Consider the following 25,775-nt stretch of genomic DNA (forward strand, 5'->3'; position numbering starts at 1 on the left):
AGGGTAGAAACTAGTCTTTCGATGGGGATACTAAAATAGCCTACACAGTGGTGTGTGGTCTCAGCTGGGACTGAAAGATGTCTGCAGTATTGTGGAAGCTTTTGAATGGAAGGCCCCAAGATGGAGGACACTCTAACCTAGGGCCGGAAGCTGCAAGGACTTAATACCTAAAATCACATATCCCTTAAGAACCACAAACTAGCCTCTTATATGGGACTCTCACTAGGGCAGCCCTGACCACCCTGACCATATTAATCCAAGAGTCCATTAACCCTTACTCCAATTAATATTTCCCCCCAAACACAAAAACAATGCTGAGTGCAAGAGTCCAAACTGCAAAGGTCACAATAATAAAGCAAAACAGACTCCCCAGGCTTAGTGAGTGAAGATGCTAGCCCAGATGACCCAACAAATAATAAAGAGCTAGATAAACTCTCTGGTAAGGACTTTAGAAGGGAGCTGTTAAGGACGCATAAGGAGCTCAAGAAAACAGTGGAACATACCACCAATAAAATGCAAGAGAATATGAAAGCAGAAATGAGGGAGATACAAAGTTACAAACAGAAGTGACAGGTCTGAAAAATCTGGTAGGTGAAATGAAAAACTCATTGAGGACAGCATTAGTAAGTCCAAGACGAAGTGCAGAGAATCTCCGACAACAGCAGATGATGGAAAAGAGCCTCAAAATAAACTAACAAATAACAAGAGAACATTTGAATGAATTCAAGAAGAACAACATAAGAATCACTGGAGTACCAGAGGGGCAGGAAGACAACCCTGATGAAGAAACAAGAGTCAAAGAGATCATTGCTGAGAAGTTCAAACTTCATAGACTCAAAACCATTGTTACAAGAAGAACTAAACAAGTTACTTTAAGACAAGGCAAGCTCCTCAGACAAATCAAACTCCTGAACAAAAATGGGACAAAACCTCATAACAATGATCTCTCTGGTCAATGGTCTAAACACACCAATTGAGACACAGAATGAAAGAATAAATCATAAAATTGAACCCAACACTACTGCATTCAAGGAACACATATGAACAGTCAGAGCAAACAGAGACTCAAAGTCAAAGGCTGGAAAACTATTCTACAGAAACAACTCCCTGAAAAAAGCCAGAGTGACCATATTAGTATCAGACTACACAGACTTCAGGCTACAGAAGTTTATAAGAGACAGTGAAGGTCATTTCTTAATGATCAATAGATCTGTATATTAGAAAGAACTCACACTCCTAAACATATATGTGCCTAGAGAGGGACCATAAAAATACTAAAAACAAGTACTAATAGACTCCAAGAAAGACATTGATAACAACACAATAATAATTGGAGATTTCAACACTGCCTTATCACCTTTCAATAGATTAACCAGACTAAAGCTCAGCAAGGAAATACTTTATATGAGGGAAGGAATGGAATATCATATATACATATATATATATATATATATATATATACATACATATGGGCTGGAGCGATGGCACAGCAGTAGGGTGTTTGTCTTGCACGCAGCAAACATGGTTGGTCCAAGTTCGATTCCTCTGCCCCTCTCGGAGAGCCCGGGAAGCTACCGAGAGTATCTCGCCCGCACGGCAGAGTCTGGAAAGCTACCCGTGATGTATTCGGTATGCCAAACACAGTAACAACAAAGTCTCCAATGGAGATGTTACTGGAACCGCTCGAGCAAATCGATGAACAACAGGAGGACAGTGACAGTGATATACATATATATATGTATATATGTATACATATATATATATATATATATATATATATATACTGATCCCTCAGAAGCTGAACACATTCTTCTCCAGTGCACATGGAACATAATTCAAGAGAGATTACATGCTGAGCCACGAAACATACCTCCATAAAACAAAGAGGACAAAAACTATATCAACTATCTTTTCATACCATGAATCACTAAAAATAAAAATGAATAAAACACAAATGGAAATTAAGTCAAACACCTGAAAAGTAAACAGCTCACTTTTGAACAACCAGTGGATTGAAAAGGATATCAAAATATTTCTGGAAACAAATGAAAATGAAGACATGAGCTACCAGAACTTGTGAGACACAGCAAAAGCTCTGCAAGCATTCATCAGGAAGAAAAAGCACACATAAATAATTTTACCTTATGACTTAAGATCTTGTTAGAGGACCAACAAAAAGAGTCAAAACCAGGCAGGAGGGAAGGAAAATAATAAAACGTAGAGCAAAAAATGAATAAGCTGAAAGTCCAAAAAACAATCCAAAATATGAATGAAACCAAGAGCTGGTTCTTTGAGAAAATAAACTATCACTATCACTATCACTATCCTCCCATTGTTCATCGATTTTCTCGAGCGGGCCCAGTAATGTCTCCATTGTGAGACTTTGTTGTTACTGTGTTTGGCATATCGAATACATCACAGGCAGCTTGCCAGGAGAAAATGAACAAGATCTATAAACCACTAGTAAGAATCACAAGAAAGAGAGAGAACCCTAATAAACCAAATCAGAAATGAAAGGGGGTCATCACAACAGAAACCAGGGAAATTTAAAGGGTCATAAGATATTACATTGAGAATCTTTATGTCACAAAAAGAGCACCCCAAAGAAACAGATAAATTCCTGGATTCCTGTAACCGCAGAAGGCTGAACCAAAAACATCTGAAATACCTAAACAGACCTATCATTGTAAAGGGAATTGAAATGGTAATTAAAATTCTCCAAAACAAAAGCCATGTCCCAGATGGATAAACTAGTGAATTTTCAAACCTTTAAAGAGAACTGACCCCAGATCCTTTTCAAGCTTTTCCAAGAAACTGAAGAAACAAATTTCTATGAAGCACATATCACCCTGATAGCAAAAGCAGACAGAAACATCACAGAAGAAGAGAATTTCAGGATGCTATCTCTGATGAACACAGATACAGAGATCCTCAAAAAATACTAGAAAAAATATAATCCAATGATTCATCAAAAGATTATACACCATAACCATGTTAGTAGGATTCATCCCAGGGATGCAAGGACGATTTAACAGTCACAGGTCAATCAAAATAATACACCATATCAATAAAAGAAAAGATAGAAACCATATGATCATATCAATAGATGAAGAGAAAGCATTTGACAAGATCCAGCACCCATTTATGATAAAATTTTCAACAAAATGAGAGTTGAAGAAACTTTCTTCAATATAGTCAAAACCATCTACCACGAACCCACAGCAGGCATTATATTCTATTGGAAAAAACTGAAAATCTTACCTCTAAGATCAGGGACAAGTACAAGGTTGCCCACTCTCACCATTTCTATTCAATATAGAACTGGAAGTACTTGCCATAGCAGTTAGACAAGAAAAAGATATAAAGGGAATTCAGATAGGAAAGGAAGAAGTGAAACTGTCACTATTTGCAGATACTTAGAAAATCCTCAAGACTCTATAAAAAATCTCCTAGAAACAATAGGTTTGTATAGTAAAGTGGCAGGTTACAAAATCAATACCCAAAAATCCATGGCTTTCATATATACAAATAAAGAGAAGAAATATATATTAAAAATCAATCCCTTTCAAAATTGTGCTTCAGAAAACCAAGTATCTCAGAATCAGCTTAACTACAGAGGCAAAGGACCTATACTTCAAGAACAAAAACACTACTACTTCAAGAAATAAAAGAGGGCACAAGGAAATGAGATACACCTTCTGCTCATGGATAGGAAAAATTACCATTGTTAAAACAGCAATACTACAGATTCAATATGATCCCTATAAGAATACCCACAACATTTTTCAAAGAAACAGACACAACACTCCTAAAATTCATATGGAACAATGAAACCCTACAATAACTAAAGCAATTCTTGTGGAAAAAAGAAGATGGGAGGCACCACCTTCCCTAACTTCAAATTGTACTATAAAGCAATAGTAATTAAAACAGCACAGTATTGGAATAAACACATACCCACAGACCAATGGAATAGCACTGAATATCCTGACATGGACCCTAAACTATATGATCACTTAATCTTTGCTTAAGGAGCAGGAAATGGGAAGTGGAGTAAGGAACGCCTCTTCAACAAGTGGTGCTAAGATAACTGAACAGTTATATGCAAAAATGAGCTCAGACCTCTCTCTCTCTCTCTAATTCCATGTGCAAAAGTCAGATAAAAATGGATGAAAAACCTCAATATCAGACCTGAATCCATAAGGTGTATGAAAGAAATGTAGGTAGAACCCTCCATGACATTGACGCTAAAGGCATCTAGTGTTTCATCATTCAATAGATGAAACACTATTGACCAAGCAAGTGGAAGCAAAGATAAACAAATGGGACTATATATTTTTTTTTCATCCATTTCAACATGGGTTGCTTTTGTTCTTTTTTTTTTCCCCTTTATTTTATTTTATTTTTTTTAAAGTTGTAGATTTACAATTTTTTGTGCTTTGGTTTCAATCATACAATGATCAGATACCCATCCCTCCACCAGTGCCCATCTTCCACCACCATGGATAATATCCCTCCCACCCCCATCCCCCCATCCCCCCGTCTCTGTGGCAGGGCAATCCCCTGTGTTCTCTCTCTCCTTTTGGGTGTTGTGGTCTGCAAAAGAGGCATTGAGTGGCAAACATGTTCAGTCCATAGTCTACTTTCGACATGCATCTCCCCTCCTGGGAGGATCCTCCAAACATCCTTTATTTGGTGCTCCCTTCTCTATCTGAACTGCCCTTTCCTCTAGGATACCCGGCTGGCCTCTAAGTTATGGAGTAATCCTCCTGGTGCTGATCTCAGCTATTCTTGGGTATTAATCTCATACTTTGTTTCTTTATATCCCCCAGATGAATGCAATCTTTCTATGTCTCTCCCTCTCTTTCTGACTCATTTCGCTTAGCATGATACTTTCCATATTGTACCACTTGTATGTAAATTTCATGACTTCATCTTTTCTAAGAGCTACGTAGTACTCCATTGTGTAGATGTACCAAAGTTTCTTTAACCAGTCATCTGTTCTTGGGCATTCAGGTTTCTTCCAGTTTCTGGCTATTGTAAAGAGTGCTGCAATGAACAAACAAGTGCAGATGTCACTTCGACTATACATTTTTGCCTCTCTGGGATATATTCCCAGGAGTGGTATTGCTGGGTCAAATGGGAGCTCAATTTCTAATTTTTTGAGAATCGTCCATACTGTTTTCCAGAAGGGCTGAACCAGTGGACATTCCCACCAACAGTGAAGGAGTGTCCCTTTCTCGCCACATCCACGCCAGCATCGGTTGCTTTTGTTCTTTTGAATGTGGGCCAGTCTCTGAGGTGTGAGATGGTATCTCATTGTGGTTTTGATCTGCATCTCCCTGATGATTAATGATGTAGAGAATTTTCTTATGTGCTTTTTTGCCATTCGGATTTCTTCTTTGAGAAAGTTTCTGTTCATTTCATTGCCCCATTTTTGTATGGGGTTGGATGTTTTCTTCTTGTGGAGTTTAACCAGTATTTTGTATATCCTGGATATCAACCCCTTGTCAGATGTGTATTCGGTGAATATCCTTTCCCATTCTGTAGACTGTGTTTGTATTTTGGTCACTGTTTCTTTGGAGGTGCAGAAGCTTCTTAGTTTAAGATAGTCCCATTTATCTATCCCTGTTTTCACTTGCTCGGCCAGTGGCGTGGCATCTTTGAAGATACCACAAATGGGACTATATTAAACTAAAAATCTTCTGTGCCTCAAAAGAAATGGGGACCAAGATACACAGACAGTCCACAGAATGGGAAAAATATTTACCTAATACCCATCAGGACTGGAGCGATAGCACAATGGTAGGGCATTTGCCTTGCACGTGGCCAACCCGGGCAACCTGGGTTCGATTCCTTCACCCCTCTCAGAGAGCCCGGCAAGCTACCAAGAGTATCTCGCCTGCACGGCAAAGCCTGGCAAACTACCCGTGGTGTATTCGATATGCCAAACACAGTAACAACAAATCTCACAATGGAGACATTACTGGGCCCGCTTGAGCAAATCAGTGAACAGCAGGAGGACAGTGCTGTAGTGCTACCCATCAGATAAGGAATTAATATACACAAATCACAAAATCACAAATCATCCTGTTAGTCGTCGATTGCCTCGAGCAGGCCCCAGTAACGTCTCCTTCATCCTAGCCCTGAGATTATATTCAAGGCTCTTTAGGAGAATGAGACCCATCATTGTTACTGGAATTTGGCATATTGGGTACGCCACAGGGAGTTTTCCAGACTCTGCCATGTGGGCAGGCTACATTCGGTAGCCTGTCAGTTTGTCCAAAGTAGGAATGAGATAATAAGATGTCATAATAAAATGTCGCGCGGCCGCAAATGCGGCCACGCGGTTCCGAGATCTGATTTTTATAGTCTCTGAGTCTTGGCCGCTGATGGGATTACACGGTGCCAGGGGGCCAGTTAGTGGGTGTGACCCCCGCCTACTGGAATTTGGAGGATCTGGGTGGAGGATGCTTGGCCCAAATCCGGGTAGGCTTGGAGATCTCGGCCCCGGAACCCGCGTGACTTTGTCCCTCTGCCAGCGGCCAAGACTCAGAGACTATAAAAACCAGCTCTCGGAAGAGAAGAGTGCAGTCTTCTGCCCCCGCACCTGACTGTCCTCGCTCGCCGGGACCCCTTGGAGGGGAGCGGGTTGGGCTTTCCTCCCCGCCCCGACCAGGGCTCCGGCAGCCGAAGACCTCCAGGACCAGCCACCACCATGCTGAGACCACTCTCCGCACACATGAAGGTACTGGCAGAGGGACAAATTAATATACAATATATATAAAACACTGGTAGAACTTTATAAGAAAAAAATCCAACCCCATCAAGAATTGAGAGAAGAAATGAACAGAAACTTCCTCAAAGAATAGATACAAATGGCCAAAAGGCACATGAAACAGTGCTCTACATCACTAATCATCAGAAAGATGCAAATCAAAACAATGAGATATATCTAACACCTCGGAGGCTGACACACATCAAAAAGTACAACTGTACCTCATGGTGTTTCACTAAATAAAATATTTTTTAAATAGTGCTAAAACAACCAGTGCTGGTACAGATGAGGGTAGAAAAGTACTCTCCTTCACTGTTTGTGGGAATGCCAACTGGTCCATGGGCATTCCTCAAAAAAACTAGAAATTAAGCTTCCATATGACCCAGAAATACCACTTCTGGGATAATGTCCCTGGGGCACCAAAACACACAGTAGAAATGCTGTTTGCATTTCTATTGTCATTGAAGTACTGTTCACAATTCACAGACTCTGGAAACAACCTTAGTGCCCAAGAACAGATGACTGGTTAAAGAAACTATGGGAAATACACACAATGGGATACTACTAAGCAGGATGAAGTCATGAAATTTGCTTATAAATGGGTAGACATGGAGAGTATCATGCTGAATGAAATATGTCTGAAGGAAAGGGACATGGAATGTCTGTGGTATTTGCGGGATATTAAAATAAAACATAGTATGAAACTAATACATGAGGACAGTAAAAATAAGGGCTAGACGAATTGGTTCATGGTTGGAAGCTTGCCTCAAGTCCTGGGATAGAGGCAGTTGGGATAGAGAAGGGACCACGATGACAATAAAAATAGTGGTTGGAAGTGATGACTGTGTGCTGAAGGTGGGTAACGGAGCAAGCATAATGGTCTCTCATATCTGTACTGCAAACCATAATGCCCAAAAGTAGAGAGAGAGCAAGAAGAAAAGTGTCTGACATAGAGGCAGTTGGGTGTCCAGGCAGGGTAGTGGGAGGGCTACGGGGACATTGGTGGTGGGAAATGTACACTGATGAAGAGATGGGTATTTGGAACATTAAATGACGGAAACCCAGTCATGAACAGCTTTGTAACTGTGTATCTCACAGTGACTCAATTAAAAAAATTCCTACACAGTTGTCAAATTAGAAATGTGTGCATCGCAAACCTATAGAACTTTACCAACCAAAGCTATTTCTATAAAACACATCAGAATGTATTATCAAACCTGTAGGAAGCTCTCACATCTGCCAAAAAATTGTTTGGTTATTTCCCTTCTTTCCACTGTTTCTTCAACTTCTGTATGTATTTCAGTACCAAGTATGTGCTCTGGAACTAAATAACCATCAGCCACAGTGGTATTTCCCCTCCCTCACACCCAGGTGAACAGGGTGTGGTTCCATAGGTCTTTAAAGGCAAATAACAGAAGGATGTGTTCAGAGGTCTCTTTGTTCTGTCTTCTAAATTGTCTCTCCTGTAAATGTCAAGCCTAAGTGCTAACAAACAATCTGGAGACAAGGTTTTCACAGATTATTACTTTCTACCACAGTTCCTTAAAAATTAATCCCACCTGAAATCATCCAACAGCAAAATCAGAGCTTTGAAGTGAAAAGTTATTAATAAAATCAAAGAAACTGAATATTAAGCTTTTCTCATTATACCTAATAAAAGACATCATCTACAAGCATCTTGAGAGGTGTACTTTAAGTTAAAGAATATATTTTAGGTTTCCAAAGTGGTGTTCAGCTCTTTCGAGTAATACTTAGTATGGCAATGGGTTCTGTTGCCTGATGAGCACCAGGTCACAAATGATTATACTGAGCAGCCTTTCATCCTACACACAATGGTACCCAGAAGCCAAGCAATACTTGATATCTAACTAGGATTAGGGTGAATGCCAGGCATAGGCTCTAGCTCTTTGGGCTATCTCTCCAGACTGGAAGAGATGTTCTAATTGATTAGTTTTAGGCTATGACTTATCAGTCAATTAATGACATTAATATATTTTTTTCTTTTATAAAGTGCTGCTGCTATGAGTTTTTTTTGACTTAAGGATACAAATATCTAGTAGATGATGCTTCATGTAACTTATTCTATTACCCATAGAGGGTACATAATAGTAAAGTTCTGACGTTCCAGTGACTAGCCTTTTAGCTGAAGTGTTCATTATTTCGCACACCTGTGTATATAAAATTTAAAAATAAAATTCCAATGAAATATTCCATGGCACCTAAAATCTTAGATTGGGGATGCTTATCAAAAATATTTTATGTATTTGGGATGGAAATAATATAGGCCATGGAACCCATTTTCTAGTGTTTTTCAAGAGATAGATAACTACAAGGTAGATACCTACCTAGTGATCAACTGATTTCTCACAAATACTGTTTACAGAGACACGAGGTGAAATTGAGAACTGAACAACATTGATTCACAAATGTGCAATGTCTGAGTTGTCCCTCCTGAATTTAAAGTGCCTCTTTTTTTATTTTTGGAAATACACCAACAAGGATAAAGAATGTGCCAACGTTCCCCTGAATGGAATTGGATTTTGGTAGTGCTTTTTTCCTCTTACTGTTTCTCAAATGAGTAAAGAATTTAATCAGCTATTCTAAAATCACTTGAGCCGTGAGAAAAGGTACCCAGTGTACGTGTAGTTATGCCCAGGGTTGTCATTGTGCTGCAATGAAAACTGTTTTTTTTCTTAGAAAGTATTCATAGATTTGTTTGATCTACTTCAAATCCTTAACTTTCTCTAATTCAAATTTATAACAAAAAGTTGGGCATCTCACACAAATACAAAACAAAGAGCAAATACTTCTCCTTCACAAGCTACTTTTTCTATACTTTTCATGAAATGCCAGGACAACATTGAAGATCAGGAATTGGTAAACCAACTATCATGGTCATAGCCAGGGCTGTTATGAGTCATTTAATTGGTTTGAAGCAGTAGAATGCACACAGCTTGGCTAGAGATCCCAATTTTAAAAGCACAGTATCACATTACAAAGATTTGGATTGTTTTCATTATAATTTTAAATCAAATGGTTGAAGAAATGACACTGACAATCTGAGCATTGTAGTCTGTAACACTGAAATTTTTAGTAACTATTTGGCTAATCTGGCATTGTCTCCAGAACAGAATCAAGATAAGAGATAATCTAGTCTGTCCTGTCTTGTTTTAGGGAAGTACAAAATAAGAGCTTGTGATGATAAGTCCTAGCACAGTGGTAGGGCGTTTGCCTTGTGCACAGCCAGCCCGGCCCAGCCAGGTTCGATTCCGCCGCCCCTCTAGGAAAGTCTGGCAAGCTACCGAGAGTATTCAATATGCCAAACACAGTAACAAGAAGTCTCACAATAGAGACGTTACTGGGCCCGCTTGAGCAAATCGATGAACAACGGGAGGACAGACAGACAGATGATAAGTCCAGAGAAAGAGAGTAATGACAATTAATCACTGTCACTGTCACTGTCCTCCTGTTGTTCATCGATTTGCTCGAGTGGGCCCAGTAACATCTCCATTGTGACACTTGTTACTGTGTTTGGCATATCCAATATGTCATGGGTAGCGAGCCAGGCTTTGTCGTGCAGGCGAGATACTCTTGGTAGTTTTCTGGGCTCTTCAAGAGGGGTGGAGGAATCAAACCTGGGTTGGCCAGGTTGGTCGTGTGCAAGGCAAATGCCCTACCTGCTATGTTATTATTCCAACCCAGGACAATTAATAAAATATAAAAAAACCTTTTTTGTCCTGCTTTGTTTTAGGGAAGAATAAAAGAAGAGAAATAGTGCAATGATAGGTTTTCTCTATTGGGATGCAATAGAGTCACACATGCATCCTAGATCTACTATTCCTAAGGTTCGAGTCCTGTAATTGTCCCTTATGGTCTATGGGTCTTAAGATATTAAATAAAATCTCCATTACTTAATTTCCTAATCTGTAAAATGAATATTTTAATAGAGCTAAGAAGTAAATGAAGTAGTTATTTTTTATTCTTTGAATAGTACTATAACCATAGTACTCATTATAAGAGCATTAAGTAGATAAAGCTTGACTTTTATCTTTTCACTAGTTGAGGATTTAAGGCACATGTATTAGAAATTTAATATTTCCAAAAATCAAACAGTAGACACCCAATAAATATTTTTGAATAAGTTTATAGCTTTTTAATCTGTTAAAAAATTTCACATAAGTGGACAGAAATGGAGAGTATCATGCTAAGTGAAATGAGCCAGAAAGAGAGGGACAGACATAGAAGGACTGCACTGATTTGTGGAGTATAAAATAACATAACATGAAACTGACACCCAAGGACAGTAGATAGAAGGGCCAGGAAGATTGCTCCATAGTTGGAAGCCTACCTCATTAGCAGGAGGAGAAGGCAGCTGGAATGGAGAAGGGATTCCTAAGAAAATGATGGTTGGAAGGATAGGATGGGATGGAAGATGTGTGCTGAAAGTAGATAAAGGACCAAAAGTGATGGTCTCTTGGTATTTGTGTTGCAAACCATAATGTGCAAAAGTAGAGAGGGAGTATGGGGGAAATTTTCTGCCAGGAAGGCAGGGTTAGGGTGCAAAATCGGTGGGTATACTGGGGTGATTGGCGGTGGGGAATGTGCACTGGTGGAGGGATGGGTGTTTGAACATTGTATGATTGTAACTCAAACATGAAAAGTTATAACTGTATTTCACGGTGATTCAATAAAATAAAAGAAAAGAAAAATTTCACATATCAGATTTACTCAACCACCTTTGCAATATTATCTTTGAATAAGATGAAGAAAGCATATTAACCTTAATACAAGAATGAAAGAAAAAAGTCAGGATGAGTGGAGGCTGTGTTCAAACAATGAAAATACGAGAACTGTTAATTAATAATTTTTTTCTTTTTGGGTCACACCCAGCATTGCACAGGGGTTACTTTTGGCTCTGCACTCAGGAATCACTCCTGGCAGTGCTCAGGGAACCATATGGGATGCTGGGAATTGAACCTGGGTCAGCCACGTGCAAGACAAACACCCTACCGGCTGTGCTATCGCTCCAGCTCCTTGATTAAATTTTTTTCAATTTTTAAAATTTAAAAAAAATTTAAAGACATCTGCGTGCAGTAGAGAGGACTTAAACTTGTGTAGAAGTTGGGAAGGCATTGAAAATTGGATAAGGAATGGAATAAATTAATGAATAATTGTGCCATGCTTGTCATGATACTGCCTTGCAATTTTTCAGTCTTTAAGAAAGCTACTTAATTCATAAGCTTTTGCATATAATTGACTTTTTAAAGGAAAACATAAATGGTTCATAATCAATACAGCAGGCATGGTTATAAAAGTAATGACAAAAAGGGCACCATTTCAGGAGGAAAAGAGTTCATCTTGACAATAATACTGTCACACATATTATGATAATAGAATTTGAATTCAGAATATTCAGATCCGTGAGGGACTGTAAGGCTTGAGTAAGAGGCAAATTAAAAATAAAAAACCACATATTATGAAGGATAAGGGATTTATTAGGAAATTATAACAGATTTGTTCTAAGAAACAATATGTGCTATTAAAACTGAGCTTTTAAAATTTCTAATAGCACGCAAAGTCACTTACGTACTGTTTTTAAATAGAAGTGGGAATAATATTGCACACCAGACTAGCTGCCCAAGATTTAACATGCTGCAATTTGTGTTAACCAAGTTATAACCAACTCTGAACCAATGGTCCTACCTGCCAGCATCAATGTATTCAAAAAGCTTAAAGAAAGCCTCCACACCCATCCTTTGCCATTCAGCTGGCCTGCTTCCTTGTCTCAGAAACCTCTGCTTCTCCTCCAACATGCCAGGTGCGGTTGACCACTCAACTGACATCCCTGGGACCTTTGCGGAACTCGAAGTGGATTTCCTACCCTTCCAGCTGGATCCAGGCACACTCCACACATCTCCTCTACCATCTCAGCAAGTCTACTTCCACATCTCCTGAACTGTGCATCCATCTATGTGAATACCCGAGCTCTACCTATCACGCCTCACACTGCTCAGACTTATCCTCCTGCCACTGGCTAAAAGATAGGAGGGAAAGGAAGAGAAGATTCCTAGCCTAATTCTTCTGAGACTCCTGGAGCTACTAACTACAAAGATTCACCCTCCACACAGCAGGATTCCAGCAAACATAGTAAGGAAGACATGTAGAAGTTCACCAAGCTTAATGCATGGAAATACTAACATGACTCTAATAGCTCTCAGAAAATGACTTTATGGGAGAGAAATGGACATAGAGTAATTGTGTTCATTTGTGGGATATTTAAAAAAAAGCACAGTATGAGACTAATAACTAAGGACAGTAGAAAGGAGGTCCATTAGGACTGGTCCATGATTGGAAGGTTCCCACAGTGTGGGATCACTATGACAATAATAGTTGGAAATGATCAAGTACTTGAGACAAGTAAATGAACAAAGTCATAGGAACTGGAGATTTTGTCTGCAGAACTGAGCTTATTATTACTACGATTATATGAATTTATGGTATGTAGAACTAAGGGACTAAAATATTTAGGATTTAGCTTGTTTGATTTTTTGCATTTTCCAAATTGTCTATAATGAACATATACTGTTTTCATTGTGGTTAACAACTAACCAGTAAATTGGGTCTTTCAAAACTATCACGCCTCCAAGGAAACAATGAAGAAATGGGAAAATGTTTGATTTTTAAAACTGTTTACCCTTTGAAACTCAGCTTCTACTAAAGTACATAAAGCACCTGGAAAGGAGGTAGGGAAAACAACTACAGATCATATAAAGGGTTCTAGAAACTGGAGCCATCAAAGGGGAAAACTACTTGGCAAGTACCAAGAAAAGTATTTTCAGTTTTGTAAGGAGTAATCAGTATCTGGTAAATGATGTAGCACTACTATTTCTTGGTCACCAAGATTAAAAATCAGAATCTCTCTTTGAATGTTAGAGGTCTGTTACCAGTAAGCTCTGTAATAAGATAACCTAATTTGAGACTGATTTAAGGTTAAGTAAGATGAGTAGTAGGGCAATATCTTGCTTAGAGCAGTATCATAAGGAGCAAAGGGATGAGGTAAGTGAGGGTGTTAAATCAACCACCAATGCTAAATATAGGTGCCTCTTTGGAAATAATTAAAAATTACACTTCATTTTATTCATTATATACCCAAACCAAATAAAACCAACTGACTAATCAAACCCATTCTTCATTATCAGGGACTATACTACGTGCTTTCATATTCATTATCTAAACTTCTAAAAACCCCAGCTGTGATAACCAATGATTTCAGTGGAGACAAAAATAGTAATAAAAATATCAGACAAAACCTTCATATTTTTTGAAAGTAAATTACTTCTCTATCTCCTGAATGAAACCAGAATACTCGGGGCCAGAGTGAAGCTTGCCTTGCACACAGACCCGTATTCTATCTTGGCATCCCATCTGGTCCTTCGTGCACTGCCAGGAGTAATTCCTGAGTGCAGGGCCAGGAGTAATCCCTGAACACTGCCAGGTGTGGCCCCCAAAAAGACAAAAATAAGGAGGATACTCACTTTGTTCTTATGAAAGAATGAAGATGTGCAATTATATATCTCAGCAAATAAAAATAACTGAAATTCTACATTCTATTTTTCTTGAATTTTTACTCAAGAAAATATTTACTTTCTTAGGTAAAGGTAAGGTAAAGGCCCTCCCGTTAATCATCGATTTGCTCGAGCGGGCCCAGTAACGTCTCCATTGGAGACTTTGTTGTTACTGTGTCTGGCATATCGAATACATCACGGGGAGCTTGCCAGGCTCTGCCGAGCGGGCAAGATACTCTCGGTAGCTTGCCAGGCTCTCCGAGAGGGGCGGAGGAATCGAACTCGGGTCGGTCATGTTGGCTGCGTGCAAGGCAGACGCCCTACCCGCTGTGCTATAGCTCCAGCCCAAATACTTTTATTGCAAAATAAAATTTTTAGTTTTGAGTTACTCAGAATTTTTTTTGTATTTGTCATTTCTATAGTCAAAGAAAATGATTAAAATTAGGAACACTTTAGTAGTACACTCATTAGCCCTGCAAATATAAATAAATATGCAGAGAACAGAATTGTTGTTACTTCTAACTCCTTTCAGTGATACACATGCAAAACAGGTTTATCCAGTTGCTGAATTAATAGGAATGATGCTGGACCAATAGCACAGTGGGTAGGGCATTTGCCTTGCCTGCAGCCAACATGGCCAACCTGAGTTCGATTCCTCCACCCCTCTCGGAGAGCCCGGCAAGCTACCAAGAGTATCTCACCTGCACAACAAAGCCTGGCAAGCTACCCATGATGTATTCGATATGTCAAACACAGTAACAAGTGTCACAATGGAGACGTTATTGGGCCCGTTTAAGCAAATCGATGAACAACGGGAGGACCGTGAGTACTGTTCAGAAAAAAAGGGTTGGTTTCAGGAAAAAGGGATGGGAAGGAAAAACAAATTCCCCAGAAAATCTTTGGTGTTTGGAAGCTACATCTCTGTTCCTTCCATTTCAAGTGTAACGAGTTGCTCATTGTCTCCTTCTTGAAAAATCTGATCTTTTCAAGAAACACTTATTGTGAATAGAGATTGCTCCCTTCATCTTTGGAATTTTATATTGAGTCTGTTGCACAGGGCACCTCTTGATATGCTAGCAGAGGTTTCTCCGTCTTCCTCAATCATCCTTGTTATTTCCAGATATATGAATATTTATTCTAAGTTGAATAATTATTAAATATTTATAAAATTATAAAATATTTTATAAATACAAAAATGGATAATTCTATATCCGAATGCCTTCTTTAGCTTACAAAACTAGTTGCCATGGCTCAAGACAGAAAAACCAACAAATCAAAAATTGAGATCTGGGTGAGGACCAATAGAGTAGGCTCTGTTAGGGCATGGCAAACCAACTGAATAACAATATTTAAACAGCACTTCACTTCTTGGCATAAAGACCGATAAATAACGAACAGTGAGGATCCAAAGTCTTTAGAGAGACCCTAAAAAAGAATTGCAAGTTTGAGACTGCCAAAACAAATTAGAAGCAACACAGCTGTTAAATAATTTTAGTGTCACCAAGATAACTGACTCAATTTCATAGAGGAAATAAAAGGATCTCAGCGACACATGGCTTTAGACCTGAACTTAATGCAGGACTTTGCGCAACTGGCATGCCACCATCTTCCACACTACTTGTGTTTAAAATAAATGGGAAAAAAAAAGGGACAAAACCTGTGCAGCTGGATTCTCAGCCACAGCTGTCAGCCTGGGTTGTGTGACAGATTTAATTCATCCTTTGGGAGTTCGACTGGACAACCTCTCAAATGTTAGAGCTGCAGAAATCAAGACTAGCTTTCCTTACCAAGAAGGAAATGATTAAGTTAGGCATCAACTCTCTACTCCTGACCCTTAGCCTTGTCTCTGTCTTGATCCACAGTTTCATGAGAATGGAAAATCACTCGCTAAATCAGAGCTAACAACTGTACAGCTGGGCAAGTCCAGATTAAGCTGAATTTGGAAATGGTTCCCTTGGTAACAAAGGGAACATAGATCTCAGAAGAAATCAACTGTTACAAGCTCTTTAAATGTCTTTGTTTATTTCAGCAAAATAAAGCAGATTAAGCGTGGCAAATTATAAAGCCCTATAAAGGATAATTAGTTATCACATTCAATACAAACATTTTAGTTAAAAAAAAAAGACAAATACTCTATTTTGGTAATTCTTAATAGCGTTAGGCAAACCAAAGTCGCCATTGGCTTTTATACAATCTCTGATATTTCAAGGTGAAGACCTATCTTTTCTGCCCCATTTTCTTTTTTAAAAAAAAATTGGTAATTTTGATCACATACATAGATTTTTAGGAGCATATCTAAATTTCTTTATTTGGGTTTAGTTTAGTTTTGCTTTGTTTTGGTCCATACCCGGCCTTGTGCAGTGCTTACTCCTGATTCTGTGCTTGTGCTCAGGTGACCATATGGGATGCTGGGTATCTATCTGGGTCGTTCACATGCAAGGCAAATGCCCTATTCACTGTACTATAGCTCTGGCCCTCATTTACACATTTTTGTATTGCAAATGAAAATAAAAACACTGGGAGTAGTTGCTTCCCTGTCAAATGCTAGCGCTTGAAAAGAAGCAGAAAGCATCCAAGAAGATCTAAATCAAATTAAATTACATGTCTCATTTAGTTTCCTAGAAACACTTGAAAGATAATAAATATCATTAAAAATACATCACAACCCAATTACAAGTCTGTCTGACACCGGGGAAATTAATGCCTGAGAGCAAACTGCTGGGAATTTTAGATTAATTTATATGAAATCCGTGATGAGAGCTGCCTCCAGCTTTATCCCTGATACAATTTTAGCACTTTCACAGTCATACCAATGAACTTTCATCAGCAGGGCAAACAAGTCTCTCCGTGTGTAGAAATTCCTCCACACAACAAGAAGGCAAAGAGTTCTTGAAACAGGTGTCCTCTATTTTCAATCAGTATTCCATCAATGATAGAGAGCTCAGATTTCCCTCTTCCCTTTCTTACATTGGGATGAACAGGGGCCATTGGTAAGTTTGTTGGGTATTCTTAAAACTTATTCAATACCCATTCTGCTCTATTCTAGTCCTAGCATATAAACTTCCTTTTGAGATTTGGCTTCCCTCTCCTTCACTATTAAAAGAAGTCTTGGCGAGTCTCATCACTAACAGATATTTTTTAGTGGCCCAGGGTGTGCCACCCAGTGAGATCCCATTTTCTGCAGGACTTGGAATCTTGAGTCCAGATCCCACAAGACTATTCATTACTTTTAAATACCAAGAGCACTTCTGTTTTCCATTCCCACATGCTACATTGAGCTGATTCCCATTTCCTTTCCTTTTCTCCCCTCTGAACTGTATTTACTTTATCCAATTAGCTTTCTTTGACTTACAGCTAAAGAAACCCATAGGAATATAGTACACAGAGAAGCACATATACTAAATTACTATCATAAACTACTAATATTAAAGTAGTATTATTTCCTTGACTAGTCTTTATTTGAATTGGAATGGCCTGAGAGTCTCGCAAACCACCCTTTGAAATATAGAAATTTATGTTTAATAAACTCACATGTTAGTAATGAATTCTGGTGTCACCCCACTTTTATAATTAGGCGCATAGATCAGGTATCTGGCATCCTACGACTAGGGAACTTAATTTCTTTCTTGGTTTTCCAAGATGGAAAACTCAAAATAGTTCTTATCGTCTATTTTCCAAAGTCTAAATTATCCAATTTACCATTTTTTTGAGATAGCGGTGAAATTAGGGACCAAAGTTATGTTTAACAGGCCAGGAAACTACCACAGAGTAAAGGTAAGGTAAAGGTAAAGGCCCTCCCATTGATCATCGATTTGCTCAAGCGGGCCCAGTAACGTCTCCATTGGAGACTTTGTTGTTACTGTGTCTAGCATATCGAATACTCTTGGTAGCTTGCCGGGCTCTTCGAGAGGGGCGGAGGAATCGAACTCAGGTCGGCCATGTTGGCTGCGTGCAAGGCAAACGCCCTACCCGCTGTGCTAGCTTTGCTGATACCTAATCCACACTTTGCATGTACCTGACCCGAGTTTGATTTCAGCACTGCCTGACTCTAAACATCACTGGATGTAGCTCCAGAGATCTCCAACCACTACTGCAAGTGGCTCTGGTAGTCCCTGGGTCCACAGATCCCTGAAAACATCCTACTGAGCTATTTAGTCTTGTCTAAACATCACTGGCAGAGGCCTCCATACAGTCCACAGAATACTGTTCAAAAGATACCCCAATTTTATTGGTTTATTTTTACTTTCATTGCTGACAATGCCACATACTGCAATTTTTCTCATAGCAGGTGTCTTATATTGGAAGTACTGGCAGATCCCATGAGTATATGTAGGGTTCTCTAAGTATAACTAGTTTATATCATCTTCCTTTACTCTGCCATTTTCATCTTATGAATTACAATGGCTATATCTATTATATTAAAACTAACTAATCTTTTAAGTAATATAAACTGTATTTTTAACAACAGACACCATCACTATCACTGTCACTGTCCTCCTGTTGTTCATCGATTTGCTCGAGCGGGCCCAGTAACATTGTGAGACTTGTTCCTGCGTTTGGCATATCGAATATGTCATGGGTAGCTTGCCAGGCTTTGCCATGTGGGCAAGGTACTCTCGGTAGCTTGCCAGGCTCTCCTAGAGGGGCAGAAGAATCGAACTCGGGTCAGCCCTGTCGGCCACATGCAAAGCAAACACCCCACCCGCTGTGCGATCACTACAGACACCATATTTTTTAATAATTGACTCTACGTATGCTGACATTAGCTATTTTCCATTCTTATTATTATGATCAAATGGTAAAGATGATGATAAGGAGCACTTTTATTGACTATCATCTATATCAAGCCTAGAAAAGATCATCATTGTTTTATTTTCAACAATAAACTTGAATTCCAAGGACTTGCTCAGCAAGTTAATGGGTGAACTGAAAAATCAGCTCAGCAGAGTGAGGAGAAGACAGTCTAGTTTACCTCAGTCCACCAGTAAAGATCACAAAATTGCAGGAAGAAGAACTGAAAAACCTTTATTTTCCTATTTGAAAAGTTCTGAAGTAGAACTTTATTTGTTCATTTCTGTTTTAGTTTGGGGGCCACACCCAGTGATGATCAGGGTTTACTCCTGGCTGTGTACTCAAGAATTACTCCTGGCCATGCTTAGGGCACCGTATAGGATACCAGGGATCATACCTGGCTGTGTGCAAGGCAAATGCCCTACCCTTGTACTATTGCACCAGCCTACCAGCAAATGCCCTACCCACTCTACTATTGCACCAACCCTGAAATAAAACTTTAGTTTGGGAACTATTCTTGCTCCCTCTTTATATTTCAACAGAGAAAGGCATTAGAAATGAGAGGTGAATAGGTTCTCATTGTGCACCTCAGAGAAGAAAGTAGAAAAAACAAACAAACAAACAAAAACAGGACCCTTGTAAGAGGGTAAGGAGGATGAGGAAAAGAAACGCAAGGTGTGTCAGGGAAACATACAGAGAATGCTAGAGATCAATTTTGTGTTCAGACTCATAATGAAATTTCCTAGCAATTGGGGGAATTTGAACCTCAGAAAGTTTTGTACCACTGCCACTATCAAGAAATTTAAAAAGGTTGTTGGTTGGAGCCAGAGAGATAACTCAAAGGGTTAGAGCACATGTCTTAATAGTCCAAGGTCCTGAGTTTAAACCCTGGTAGCACCTAGCACTAAAAGGATTTTATTGGTGGTCCCCAGCTCTGCCAGATTAAGCAAAGCTGCAGAATCTAACTGTCATACACAGCATGTCAAGTTTAGTATACCTAGGGAGATCTTCCCTCAAGAGTTGATGAGATTATGGTGTTACTTTCTAACTACTAGGGTATAGCCCGTCTCTGATAAAGGTCCTGTTCTTGTTCATAGAGTTATTGATGCCATGGAGTCAACTCTGCCCTGTTGTGGAGCTTTCTCCCAGTTTGCCAGTTCTCATGGGGTAACTCTTCTCCCTCCCTGGAAGTTAGCTTTGAGGGAAGTAAGGTTAACTTTGATTAAATTGCACGTACAGATATATCTCATGTGACTGCATTAAGCTCTACTGTATTTTGCAGATACATCATCTCATACCTCATTTCACTGCATTTTGCTTTACCACATTTCACAGATGTTATAATTTTTATAGACCCATGATTATTGCCAAGATCACAACTGGCCAGAAGAGTTTGCCTTGCACTTTTTAGCAATAAAATATTGCACAATTAGAATATGGAAAAAAAATGATCTATGCTATTGCAAATTTAGTAGATTATAGCATACTGCAAACCTGCCATTACTTGATAACAACATTTATTTCATTGTGGCATTTAACAGGCAGAATCTCTGAGGTATGTCTACAGTGCCCACAGGCTATTCCGGAAAAGGGTCTTCTCTGAAGCCCTCTGGCTGCTGGAATGACTCCACCCTTTTGCTGCGGCTACAGATATTGTTCCTTTGATCTGGTCTAGATTCTTATCTCAGATCAAGTTTCAGTTTAGACTTCTTGGTTTCAGAGATTCAGCTGATCCTCCAGTTCTACTTTTCCTGTCTTCGCAGCATGGATTTAAAATTTTTTTTTTCTATTGAATCACCATGAGATTCAGTTACAAAGCTTTCATGTTTGAGTTTCAGTCATACAATGTTAGAACACCCATCCCTCCACCAGTGTACATTTCCCACTACCAATGTTCCCAGTATCCTTCCCGCCACCCCCATTCAAGTCAATCCTCCATCTCTATGGCAGGAACTTTCCTTCTTACTCTCTCTTGACTTTGGGGCATCATGGTTTGCAATACAGATACTGAGAGGTCATCACGTTTGACCCTTTGTCTACTTTCAGCACACATCTCCCATCCTAAGTGACACTTCTTGGTCTTTTGGCTAAGATCAAGTAAGTGTTCAGCATGGCTTGATCCATGCATTCTAGTGTATTTAGCCCTAACTCATTCTCCTTTATCAATCCTAGAAATCTCATACCTTGTTTGAGCTAAATGGATCATTTATAAAAGAGTCTGAATGGGTAGTTGTGAATGTTGGTATACGGCAGAGAAACAATGAGAAAAGAAGCACCGATGACGTTCTGGGAAGTTATTTACATTAGCACAGAAGAATAAAGGATGATATTCAGAGTTCAAAGCCCATGGCATAATTCTCTTTTAAAAAATGATTTATGTAGTATCTTCCTTTGCCTACAATTTTCTATACTTCTCATTTTGAATTTTTTGTTCAAGTATTAATAGAACATTAGCAAATAGAAGAATAGTTATGCATGCTAAAGTTTCTCAAATACCTGAAAATTCTGCAGAGTAATGGTCCACAAACCATTAACAAATTAAAAATAAATCACATTTATTTAAATAAATTTTGTATTTTTTAGACTATACTTGTTACTGATATAATTGAACTTAATCGGGTACTTAATCTTTTCAAATTAAAACATGTTACTTAGGAATGAAATTATCTTTTTATTGACTTCCTGTGCATCAGAAAACATACTCAGTGATTTGGGTTGAAAGAATAAAAATAGAGTTACAAAAATAATCTGTTATGAGGACTGGAGTGATAGCACAGCAGTTATGGCATTTGCCTTGCATAAGGCCAACCTGGGTTCGATTTCCAGCATCCCATATGGTTCCCCAAGCACTGCCAGAAGTAATTCCTGAGTGCAGAGCCAGGAGTAACCCCTGTGCTTTGCTGGGTGTGACCCAAATAGAAAAAAATCTGCTGTGAACATTCCAGAAATTCAAGGAAGCAATTCCACTTGATGATATAACAAGTAAGTTTCATTTTTCCTTGAACTTTTCATCTAATAAACTTGCACTCAATCATATCGAACATTCATTTTCTATGACAAATGAATAAAACTGTGAAGGCATTTCTAAGATAATCCATTTAAAAATTGATTAATGGGGGAAACTTCCAAAAGGATAAAACATTCCCACACAGTAAAATAAATAACTTTGAGTAGCACTTGAAGAAAATAGAATAAACAAAATTGCCAATCTGAGTCACAGGGATATACAATTTAGATTTAAACATTTTTAAAAAACCACAGAGTTATGGGTAAACATTTTTAATTATTATAAAATTAAATCACTTCTACATTTTTAAGAGTAGGTTCAAAATCTATATGAGTATTATAAGAATATATAATCTCTAGTAATCATTCTTTCTCCTTTCACTCTAATATATGAGTTCATTCAAAAGCTCAAAAGACATTATTCCTAAATGAACTTAGGACCTCAACTTAATTTCTGGGTATTTCGTGACTTGAGTTATTTCCTCCTTATGAGCTATCAAGTTCTCTGTGAAGTTCATCTAGAAATATTGGTTAAATTTTCAGAAAGTTTAGATGAATGTATTATGGAAAGTACATGCTGGTTTTGCCTGGGATTAGTGGGGAAAGAAAAACACACGATATTTTGAAGGTAAATCCCATCAATGCAGAGAGCACTCGAATTTGTGCTCCTCCCGCCCCCTACCCCCCACCCCCCCCCGCCCAGCATCCAGCTTGATGAAGTTCAAAATTGTTACTACATAGTAGCTCTGTCACAGAGAAAGACTTCCAAGAGGACACAGTCACCTCCAGTTCAGGTGCTTCAATCAATGAAAAGGCAGCCTTACTGCAATTCTATCTCCTTCCCTTATCCTTGGAAATGGATATATTTTCATAGGCTTTAATGCTACTATATATCACTTAATAGTTTTTTGTTTTTTTGAGGGGCAAACCAGGCAGTGCCCTGGATCTATAATCAAAAATCACTCCTTGGGGATCATCATGGGGTATTGGAGATCAAACCCGTGTTGGCCATGTGCAAGCAAGCACCCTATCAGTTATACATTCACTCTGGCCCACTACTTAATACTTTTGCAGCATCCATATCAGGTTCACTATGCAGCTGATCAAAGTAAATTGCAAAAATCAATGTTAAGACTGGTCAGGTAACATTATGAACATTTTATGGAAGAGGACACTTAAGCTCAGAGCGATTTAAATATTTAAATATCCTGTCCAAGGTCATATAGCTGGTAGTACACACAGAGAGAGAGAGAGAGAGAGAGAGAGAGAGAGAGAGAGTAACCCTTAGCACTCTAATTATGTGCTTCACTTTCTTAGAATCTCTCTTTTCTTTTTCCCCAAAATGAAAACCACATCCTAGGATAATACTCAGGGATAAATTAAACAATTCCCTCCTCAACAGAAAGGACAACCTGTGAAAGTAGATATGCCTGTCTTACAAAGACCCAAAGCAGACAACGTAGCAGAAAAGTCCCTGGTGTCTAACAAAGAAGATCGCTAATCACTGTATGAATGATCTTAATTAAATGTGAATACATAGCTTCTGAGCGCTGTGGGGAAACACTCCTTCACTGGCAGCTTTCCCTATAGTTCCCAGTAGCAATACCTTCAAATTCAATTAAGATAATTCATACAGTGATTAGCTTCATTATATGGTGAGACACTGGCCACTGTTCTATTGCCAAAGTGTTTGTGTGGTCTGTGTAAGATAGACACGTTCTCTTGTTTGCCGTCTCTTTGTGGCAGATATAAGAATTTACTCTTAGTGTAACATGACTCAAAGGATTTCTAAGTTCCACTGAGAGCAAGGCAGCAGGGGAGCGATGCGATTTTATTGAGTGGGTATTTAGCGTGTACAGACCCTGCAGTGTTCAGGGCTTGCTCCTGCTCCTGTGCTCAGAGGTCACCCGTGACTGTGCTCTGAGGACCCTCTGCAGTAGCGGGGACTGAACTGAGGTCAGCCACATGCAAGTGACCTCTGTACTATCATCTCTCTGCTCCCCAAATGATGTTGTTTGAACTAGTAAAGAAATTAACATAATGTCAAACCAGTTTTTCAACTAAACTCTTAACGAGGTTCTTATTCAGCTAATGGGGCTCTTAGGCTGCCGATCATAAAGACAGAACCGGCATTTATTTTGGCTGCCGATCATAAAGACAGAACCAGGCATTTATTTTGGACCATGTAAAAAATGGTAACCAAGATGTTTTAAGCACAGAACTCTGCATTTTCCAGACCTGTAGCGTTGAGTGGGAAAGACACAGCTAGACCTCATGAAACAAAGTTCAGGCACTCATTTACCTGGATTCCGAAATGAGAACCTGTAGTCCTGAGAAGCTGAGCTGAAGTCTAAGCAACAAGGTGCCAATTCTATGAGCCAGACCTTTGGAAAATTTTTTTTACCACTGATATCAGACTTCTTCATCAAGATCATGAACGATCGGTTTGAGGCTCTTCATGTTCCCAGAGCGAACAGATGCCATTGGGCTGCACTGGCACGCGACAGGGACGAATGGAGACGTTACTGGCACCCGCTCGAGCAAATTGACGACTAACGGGAAGTTAAGTGATTAAGTGATATTTAATTGGTCTGGAATGATAGTACAGTGGGTAGGGCATTTGCCTTGCATGTGGCCGACCCAGGTTAGATCCCCAGCATCCCATATGGTCCCCCAAGCACCGCCAGAACTAATTTCTGAGTTCAGAACCAGGAATAATCCCTGAGCACCCAAAAGCAAAACAAAACCCAAGAAAACAAAATAATCCCAATGGTATTAAATGACACCATATAGATCATAAACATAGAGAAATCCACGACCTCTTAACATGTATGAGTCTCTTTTTTTTTTGTGATTGCTTACTTAACAACCACACCCAGCACCACTCAGGGGCTACTTAGGCTCCTGCTTCCCAAACATGAGCTCCAACTCTTTGAGCCATCTCTCTGGCCTAAAGTGTAATACTCTTATGCCCAATTTAGGTTTATCAAGGGCTAAGTCTTATGCCCAAATTAGGTATATCAAGGGCTAAGTGACATTTCACTATTATCATTAGATGGATATTCACAAATCATATACATGCTGTAAGAAAAAGATATATATATATATATATATATATGCACACACACACAAAAACACACAAACACATTTTATACGTAATTTTCTATAAATTGGCTTTGCAACTAAAGTGTTCACATGAAAACAAATGCTCTTTATCCCTGTAGCAGTGGTCCTTAACTGGGAGGTCATTTTTTCTCCCCCGAGGCCATCCACATGTAAGGATTTTGGTCACAGCAGAAAACAGTGTGTCATACAGCCAGGGAGGGAGGCCACTAACATCATACCTTGCATAGGACAGCCCAACAAAACAAAGAAGCTTTGACCCCAGATGACAATAGTGCTGAGGATGAACAGCCCTGTCCTGAAGGCAGCGAGCAACACGAACTACCCTGGAAAGCAAACAGTCCTGTAAAAAAAATGGCTCCCCAGGATGGCTGCTGTAGTGACTTCTCAGAGAACCTGGAGCCCTCATACACATACATCACTTGAATCACAGTGACAACAAAGCCTGATACTCAACTGCTGGTAATTCTGACACAGGGAATGCAACAATTCTGTAACAAGTGTTTCTTGAG

The 25,775-nt window shown here is 39.1% G+C and overlaps 1 protein-coding gene across 10 annotated transcripts in view; it reads right to left on the reverse strand.

The window, feature by feature from the left end:
* Positions 1–25,775, reverse strand: part of DOCK10 (dedicator of cytokinesis 10) — a 326,872-nt gene that overhangs the window by 180,427 nt on the left and 120,670 nt on the right. The window lies entirely within an intron of this gene.

This window comes from Sorex fumeus, unplaced genomic scaffold (assembly GCF_029834395.1).
Source record: "Sorex fumeus unplaced genomic scaffold, SorFum_2.1 ptg000005l, whole genome shotgun sequence".
Lineage (NCBI taxonomy): Eukaryota > Metazoa > Chordata > Mammalia > Eulipotyphla > Soricidae > Sorex > Sorex fumeus.